The 8,753-nt window shown below is 37.8% G+C and overlaps 1 long non-coding RNA gene across 2 annotated transcripts in view; it reads left to right on the top strand.

Annotated features, from left to right (window-relative positions):
• LOC106874750 (uncharacterized) overlaps positions 1 to 8,746 on the top strand; it is an 84,521-nt gene extending 75,775 nt beyond the window's left edge. For both annotated transcript variants that reach the window (XR_001410042.2, XR_001410043.2), the window contains exons 2-3: positions 143 to 323; positions 8,619 to 8,746. This is a non-coding gene — a long non-coding RNA (uncharacterized LOC106874750). The remainder of the gene's footprint in view (positions 1 to 142; positions 324 to 8,618) is intronic.
• Positions 8,747 to 8,753: the final 7 nt, after the last annotated feature.

Here is an 8,753-nt window from a genome sequence, read left to right as displayed (position 1 = left end):
TAAACGGGGCGCGTGCAATGAAAGAAACTTGTAATGTCTGCATAAATCTTACCTTCATTATTTGCGTTTATATTAAAATCTCTCCTTTCCTCCCTCTCTCTCTCTCTCTCTCTCTCTCTCTCTCTCTCTCTCCTCCAATCAGGCATAGAAACAACGTTTACACGAGCAATTGAAATAAGAACCAACCATGAGACTGCTAATAAGTCTCGCGATAATCTCGCTGGTAGTGATGGTATGTTGCAGTCATCCCATGGAAATGAGAAAAAAGAAAGACGGCGATGAGAAGGCAATGCCACTCAATACTGACAGAAACAGCCACGCAGGTAACGCTATTTATTATTCTACATATTATTCTACATATTTCAGTTATTGGACTGCGGTCATGCTGGAGCACCTCCTTGCAGGGTTTCATTTGACCAGCTTAGCCACCAATAGGTTTTATTGTTTTTTCCAAGTTTAGTACGATGTATATATATACATACATACATAAAGGGTGCGATGAGTAAGTTGTCGCCATTTTATATATTTAATTTTGCGCAAGCGTATTCTTTGTTTTTGATTTTGTCAATATAATAGGCATTCTATGATGGGCACCGTCTGTGAGAAAAATAGCACCATGACGCAATTCACTCTGCCAGAAATTTGGAAACGACATGCTGTACTTCTTGGCATTCGCACCGGAAGCTCCAATACGAACATGTACCGAAAGTGATAAAAAGCAAACATCCAACCAGCATCATGGTGTTCGAAGGGATCACTAGTGACGGCGAAGTTATGCCTCTATTCATCTTCCCACACGGCCTCAGACTCAACCCGGAGGCCTACATCAAGTGCCTGGAGGAGATAGTGCTGCCCTGGATCAAGAGGGTGGATGCTGGAAGACCCTGTGTCTGGCAACAGGACTTTGCACCATGCCACACAAGCAGGAGAATTCAATCATGGCTGTCAGATAATTTCTGTGACCACATCTCTCCTAACATCTGACCACTTAACTCCTCAGACTGCACCCCGCTTGGTTATTATGTATGGAACGCAGTTGAGCGAGAGACCAACAAAACTCCTTGTAACACCAAAGATGAACTGGAGGCAAGAATCATGGCAGTATTCACCAACTTAAACAAGGAGACTGTCCAGAAGAGTTGCGGGAGGTTCCGAAGTTGTCTGGAGGCCGTGGTTGAAGGCAATGGCGATTTTATTGAATAAATTGGCTCTTTAGCATTTCCAGATATTTTTATGTAATTTTGGTAAATATATCATAAAATGAGATGTCAGTGTTATTTTCATTTTTGCGTAATTTAGACGACAATTTATTCACCGCACAAGGCCATTTTCTCGGTTTTTGTGACGTCGAAGGGTTACTCATTTTTGCCAGCTGCGTGGACCGGGACAATGAGAACTTACTGAAGAACACACGCATAGCCCGATCCAGGAAGGGAAACAATATTACGACTATGGCTGCAAACCTTAACCACTAATCACACGTGTGCGCGCACGCACACACATATGCATATAAATATGTGTGTGAGTGCGTGTGGATGTGTTTGTACGTATGTATATGTATTTTCACAGCGCCTCCGTCTGTCATATTCACTCATATGGCAATAATCAGCTCAAGGCTTTAATTGCAGAAGACACTCAAAATGCTACGCAGAAGATCCGAACCCCAAAACGTGTGGTTACAAAGTGGAATTCGTAAACTACAGACCCATGCCTGCACCTATGCCTAAATAAATAAATAAATAACGAAACAGTATGGCCAATGCTGAAATTACTTAAATCACAGGTCTTACTCGACCTTCACTAATCTATGTCAAAACAAAGACAAACTAATACTTTCGTTAACTCATTTTCCTGATAAGGACGTCTGTCTGAACTACAAAAACATACCATTTTCTTTCCGGCTAACTACTAACATGAAGATTTATGTCTAATCTTGCCAATCAAGAGGAAATAAAGAAGGCCATCAACACTATCCTTCAAAAGATTAGATAAATGCCACACTCTGATAAAGAAAAAATAAAAGATCTAATTTTCTTTATAAATTGATAGGGGGAAAAAAAACTCAAAATCGATACATTTTATCTGTTTGAGGAAACTAATTTGCGATGCAGTATCTAGTTTTATCCTGAAATTAGAAAACATAGCGTGGTGTGGATGATAATTCCCAAAGATATTTGCAGCGAATCGATTCTTTATCTCCTATGATATTACCTTTCATTTATTTCAGTCATTGGACTGCAGCCATGCTTGAGCGCCACCATGGTACGGCATCGCCATACTATGGCACTGCCATGCTGTGGCACTGTCATGCTGCGTCACTGAAATGCTGTGGCACGGCCTTGTACTGGTTTAATTAAACGACTTGACTCCAATATTTATTGTTGTTTCTTTAAGCCTGGCACTTATTTTATTGGTCGCTTTCTTGAACTGCTAAGTTACAGGAACGTAAGTAAACCAACAACAGTTGTCAAGCGATGTTGGAGACAAACATGAACACAAACATACTCACATAGATACGCATGCACACACACACACACACACACACACACACACACATATATATATATATATATATATATATATATATATACACACATACATACATATATATATATAAACACAAACACAAAAACACACAACGACACACAGAAACACAACAGGCTTCTTTCAGTTTCCGTCTACCAAATCCACTCACAAGGCTTTGGTTGGTCCGAGGCTATAGTAGAAGACACTTGCCCAAATTGTCACGCAATGAGCAGTGGCTTTGAACCCGGAACTATGTGGTTGGCAAAGAGGCTTCTTACCACTCAGCCACGTCTATATGTAATAGTTGAATTATAGATTATGCAGTTTATTGTGTTTTGTTATACGCGTGATCCCCCGGTCTATGGGAGAAACTTGTGTTGCATGATAGCAGTTCGTAGTGCAAAAACTGTCGAGGATGGTTATTTTAGACTATTGAGTGTTATTTGAGACAGAGGTTAGGCTGCCATTTTTAGCAAGTCGACTCATTTTGTTGAGGTTCCCATGCCAGCTTGTTATTCTTTATGATTGAGTAAGAATTTCGATCCTTCGACTGTGGTTCCATTTGTGGTCCTCTCATCTTCTTGCAAACCTGGCAACCGGTATAAAGATTGCCTCATTGACTCGTTGCTATTTTGTGCTATTGTTGCAAATGTTGTTATTATTGTTTCACTTGAATTTGTAGTCATTGCAATAGTTGAAATTATTATAGATGTTGCTTTGTTCTTGCATTTGTTTTTGCCTCGTTTTGTTTTTTATTTTTCTTTGCCATTTTTACTTTTTGCTGCTGCTGCTGCTGCTGTTGAGGATGTCTTTATTCTACTTTTGTTGATTTGGCTGTTGCTGTTGCACTCGTAGTAGCGATGCTGATGTAGGCTGTTGCAAATATTATTGCAGCTGTTATCGTTTCTGTGATTTCGTGTTTCCTATCACTTTTCATAACAATAATAATAATGATAACAATAATAATAACAACAACAACAATAATAATAGTAATAATCATAATAATAATATTTGTTGTTGTTACTACTACTACTACTACTACTACTACTACTACTACTACTACTACTACTACTACTACTACTACTACTATTATTATTATTATTATTATTATTTTATTTCGTTTTTTTATTTATTTGGCATCTAACTGAATCAATAGAACAAGACAGGGATTGGAAGAAGCAGACGAAATGAGTTTGAAGAACATTCAAAGCTTTGGATTAGTCGACAAGAGAATCCGGATGTTGTAGTTATTGTTGTTGATGTTGTTTTGCTACTGTTGTTGCGTGCTGCTGTTGTTGTTGTTGTCGTCGTCGTTGTTGTTGTTGTTGCTGGTGGTGGTGGTGGTGGTGGCAGCATGGTTTTCATCTTAAAGCTATTAATATTTCTGCAAAAACGAAAGCTACCAATCAAACATAATATATCAACTAAAACCACATTTCATTGAATAAATTCTTGCACAAATTTTTTTTATCCTCACACACATTTTAAGACCTGATGAGAATGTGTAATAAATACAATCTCTGGCTGAGAAGGCCTAATAAGATTGAAATATATATGGATTTATCATTGTACCAACCAAAAATCACATTGCCCCACCCACTATGTATCGCTATTTAATTTTTAGCCACTTTCAGTCTCAGTCTTCTCTTCCTTAGTTTCCTTTAAAAGAATTGTTATTGACGCTAATGACACCTGAAGAATTTTAATCAAATTAACCGACCCTAGTACTTATTTCCTTTTTAAACCTGGTACTTAGTCTGTCGGTCTCTTTTGCCGAACCACTAAATGACGAGTACGTAAACACACGAACACCGGTAGGGCTTCGACAGTTACAGATTGAGGCTGGCGGTTGTGCGCATGCTTTTTTGTGTCTGTCGTAGCGTGCAATATTAGAAGTGATGTTATCTAAGCAAGAGTACCTCGCCTTGATGTTATATAGGTTGAAGAGCTTGTAGTACTCGTAGCCCCTGGGGATATGCTTCTTAATCAATGACAGGAAGCTCCTCGCCACGTTGGTGCAAACTTCTAAGCTATATGGAGCATTGAACTAGATTATCTTCCTCTTTCTAGTCTTCATCAAGTGCGGGGTTGGGGGTTAAGAGTCCTCCATATATTTTAACTTCTCAGTAAACCCACTCCTCTCCAAAGCATCATTGTAGTGGAGGGCGGCCCTATTGATGACATCCTTATCAGCGAAAGCTTGAATATTCTTCTGGTAACGCCTGGGACTAGGTTTCTAATTATAGCAAGGGTGAGGTGATTCGAACTTCTATGAATGTCTACAGTCGCCACGCTGGCCTTCTTGTAAGGGTAGTGCTGGCTTGTTTTCAGGTCTAGGATCACGTCTAGGAAGTAGTAGTAGTAGTAGTAGTAGTAGTAGTAGTAGTAGTAGTAGTAGTATGTATGTATGTATGTATGTATGTATGTATGTATGTGTATTCTCTTTCTCTTTGTAATATGGATTAAATTTTGACCGGCCACCTGTTTCGTAGCAAGATTGTAAAAGAAAGCATCTTGTTTTCTTCATCATCATTTAAATCTTAAAAAGGTCTTGCAGATTTTTATTAATCCAGACGTCGCGATATTTTGTAGTGTATGAACTAAAGGTCTGCTTCGTCCCCCACCAAGAACCGAAGTCCAGCCATACTTTTCTCCAAATGTGTATGTCTATAGGCATGGGTTCACAAAGTCGTGGTCAAAAGAAAATGCTCTACATTAATTTGACCCATCTTGGTTACGTCCCTTTACGTTCGTTCAATATTTTCTCCTTTCAGCCTTTTCCCCACCCTGATGTCGATTAAATATGTACCATGCAAACTCCTAGAATCGTTATAAAACCACTAAAACCACTAAAACTCTTGAAAAGCAATTCCATAACATGGCCGCACTTCAAAGACCTTTCGATAAATAAAAGAATAAGGGAGTGTGCTTAATGAAATTCGTTCGGGTTTTTACATGAAAGTTTGGTTACTGGTTAATTGTATTACAGCTATACTTGTTGTGTCTCTTTTAGCTGTGAAAAAGCAATGTTATCACGATTCATCTGGTGTATTAATGTAATCCATTATTAATTAAAATCTGCTTCGGTCATCCTAAATTTCTGTGGAGATCGTTATCCGGTTAGAGTGTTTTAATTAACCTTGCTCTTTGGTGGAGTGATTTAACAACGGTGACTTTGGTTTAAATATTATCCGAGGTCGATCGCTGTTGACATTTGAAGGCAAATGCCATAGTTCGGTTATGGTTATTCCGATGGATCGAAAGTTGTAAATTGGTTTAATTGTTAGAACGTCGGAAGCAATAAATACCGCAAGGTATTTATTTCGACTTCTTACGTTCTGAGTTCAAATCCTCTTGAGGTCAACTTCGTCTTCCATCTTTTTCCTATTTTTCTTTTGTTGCTTTGGTCGATAAAATAAAGCACCAATCCAGTACTAAGTTCGATGCTTTCTTAGATTAAATCCTTTCAATGTCGACTTTGTCTTTCATCCATTTAGGATTGATGATATAAAGTACTGATCAAGATTTGAGTTCGTTATTTCCTGGGGTCAAATCCTGTCGAAATCAACTTCCTCTTTCATTCTTTCGTGGTCGATAAAATAAAGTAAATAAAGAAGCAGTGAAGCTCTACGAGTAGATCTGTTCTGACCTCAAATATTGCCGAGATCAATTTTGCCTTCCATTAGTTTGTGGTCGATAAAATAAAGCACCAGTCAAGTACTGGGGTTGATACATTCTGAACTCAAATCCCACCGAAGTCAACTTTGCCTTGCATTCTTTCAGAGTCAATTTAATCGACTTGCCTTTACCCCCAAATCTTTGTGCCTGTGTTAGAAATTATTATTTTTAAAAAGCGTTTGGTTAGCAGAATCGTCAGAGAGTTAGGCAAAATGCTTTATCATATTTAGTTATGACCCTAAATGTTCTGTGTTCGAATTCCATTACGATCGACATTGCTATTTACCCTTTCAGATTCGATAAAATAAATTACCTGTCAAGAACTGAGAATGATATAATTGACTGTTCCCTCCTACCAAAATTTCCAAATTAGAAACCATTATTAATAATTTTTCCTTATTTTTGCCAAACAAGGTCGTAGAGAATAAAAATCGATGGAACATCGAACGAAACGATGACTTTGTCCCCTTAAGATTTTCATCCAAATTCTATTGAGATAGTCATTATCTTCTGGTCTCAATAAAACAATTAGCAATTAAATACTGGCACTAAAGAATCGGACAGAATACCTTGCGGTATTTAATTACAGCTCTTTACATCATGATGCCTATGTAAGAAGCCAATATCGTTATTAGTTTTGCCAAGTATCGAATACTGGGCTCTGGGATTATCCATGTATTACATTTCCTGGTTACATTTATTGATTTCAAGGTAGCGAACTGACAGAGTGGGACTGAACCCAGAACCATGTGGTTTGTAAGCAAGCTACTTACCACACAGCCACTCCTGCGCCTATATCTCGGTGTTACCGAATTTTCTTTTTTTTTTTTCAATTGCCTTGCTGAAATGTATGTGTAAAAACAGAATTTTTATCAGTTGTCAAATTTAGCTTACCCATTTGTACAATAAAATCGTGTTCTATATTGCAGTTGTTTGCTGCGATCTTTTAACAAAACTGCGGAGTTCAAAAGAACTGATGTGGTTAACCTGCTAGAAATCCGCTGTCCTGTTAGATACGCTTGCTTGGCTAGAGAATTTTTTTAAAGAGTGCTTTTATAAGTTGTCAAAGTAACACTGTTATGTAAACTAGCCTACTAGCCTGTACACTAGAGTTGTGTACTATGCCACAACTGCTAAGTGCGATCTCTCTGCGGGATTGCAGAAATTAAGAACTGATGAAAGCTAACCTATTAGAAACCTGCTGTCTATTATCTACGTTTGTTTGGTTAAGCCTATGGATATATTGAAAAGTTTCGCTCACTCTGCAAGACTAAATTTATATTAAATATAGTACGACACACTGCATTATTAAATCATAAACTCAATGCAGCAGAATACATTTATGTGCTTTTAAAGCTAAGTATATATATATATCCCGTATAAAAGAGATTCGAAAGTGAACTCAATTTATACATGATCAGTTTCTACCTAGAAGCCTAACAGGTTTGGAGAGAAACAAATTTAAACACAGCATGACATAATAGTTGTTCTATGCGCATACAGGCATGGAATATAAGCATTTTTGTTGTAGTTTTTGTTCTTGTTATGTTGAGATATGATGAAAGTGTTTCAAATTATTAATGTCAGTCGTCTGACGTAATTACAATTTTCTATTTTATAAACCGATTTTATATTTCGAAATAGCATTCCGTATAATTTACTTAACGCAGATATACTGTAGAACGCCACACAGTAGCAGACGATCGTGTTTTGAATAGATATGGGTTGCCCTTTGGCCAGGCATAGTACCCGTTTAGCCACCCCTATCAGGAATATGACGAAAGGAAGTCAACCTTCATAAACCTGTATATCTCCTACGGATATACAGGAGTTTAACTTGGCAAACAACGACAGATTGGTCTATTGGCATCTGTTTTGACAGGCACACAAGCTCTAGTATGCAGGAAACTGCAGGCTTACAGGAAGAGTTGCGACCCCATATTAGCAACCGTAAAACAAACTATGACAGAACAATCGCATAATTGTGGAGAGACTTCGTCAGGAATGTTCGACCTTGGGCAATACCTATATAACAGAAGAAAATCGTCCGCCAGAGGCAACTGATATTCCTCCGTGCTTTTTAACACTAGACGTCGATACGAGATACTTTCTCGAGGCGAATACCACAGTTGTGTGGATTTCTACAATATTCTGTTGTTATTTTGTTACTTGTTTCAGTCATTTGACTGCGCCCATGCTGGAGTACCGTCTTAAAGGATTTTTAGTCGCAGAAATCGACTCCAGGACTTATTCTTTGCTAAGCCTAGTATTTATTCCATCGGTCTCTTTTGAAATGACACTGTTTCCGCCGTTAATAACGACTTATTATTATTATTATTATTATTATTATTATTATTATTATTATTATTATTATTATTATTATTATTATTATTATTATTATTGTTTCTTTGCAGAGAAAAGAGCCAAAGAGGTGTTGATGTTTGGCAACCAACAGAACTCGCCCAGAGTGAAAAAATCCGACCCCAAACCAGATAAGGAGGTGCCTCTTACTGGCCTGAATAGTGACGAAGACAGCAAGGAACACAGAC

This window comes from Octopus bimaculoides, chromosome 18 (genome assembly GCF_001194135.2).
Source record: "Octopus bimaculoides isolate UCB-OBI-ISO-001 chromosome 18, ASM119413v2, whole genome shotgun sequence".
Taxonomy (NCBI): Eukaryota; Metazoa; Mollusca; class Cephalopoda; order Octopoda; family Octopodidae; genus Octopus; species Octopus bimaculoides.
The sequence above is the reverse complement of the archived record's forward strand: the minus strand, read 5'-3'. Positions and strand labels throughout refer to the sequence as shown.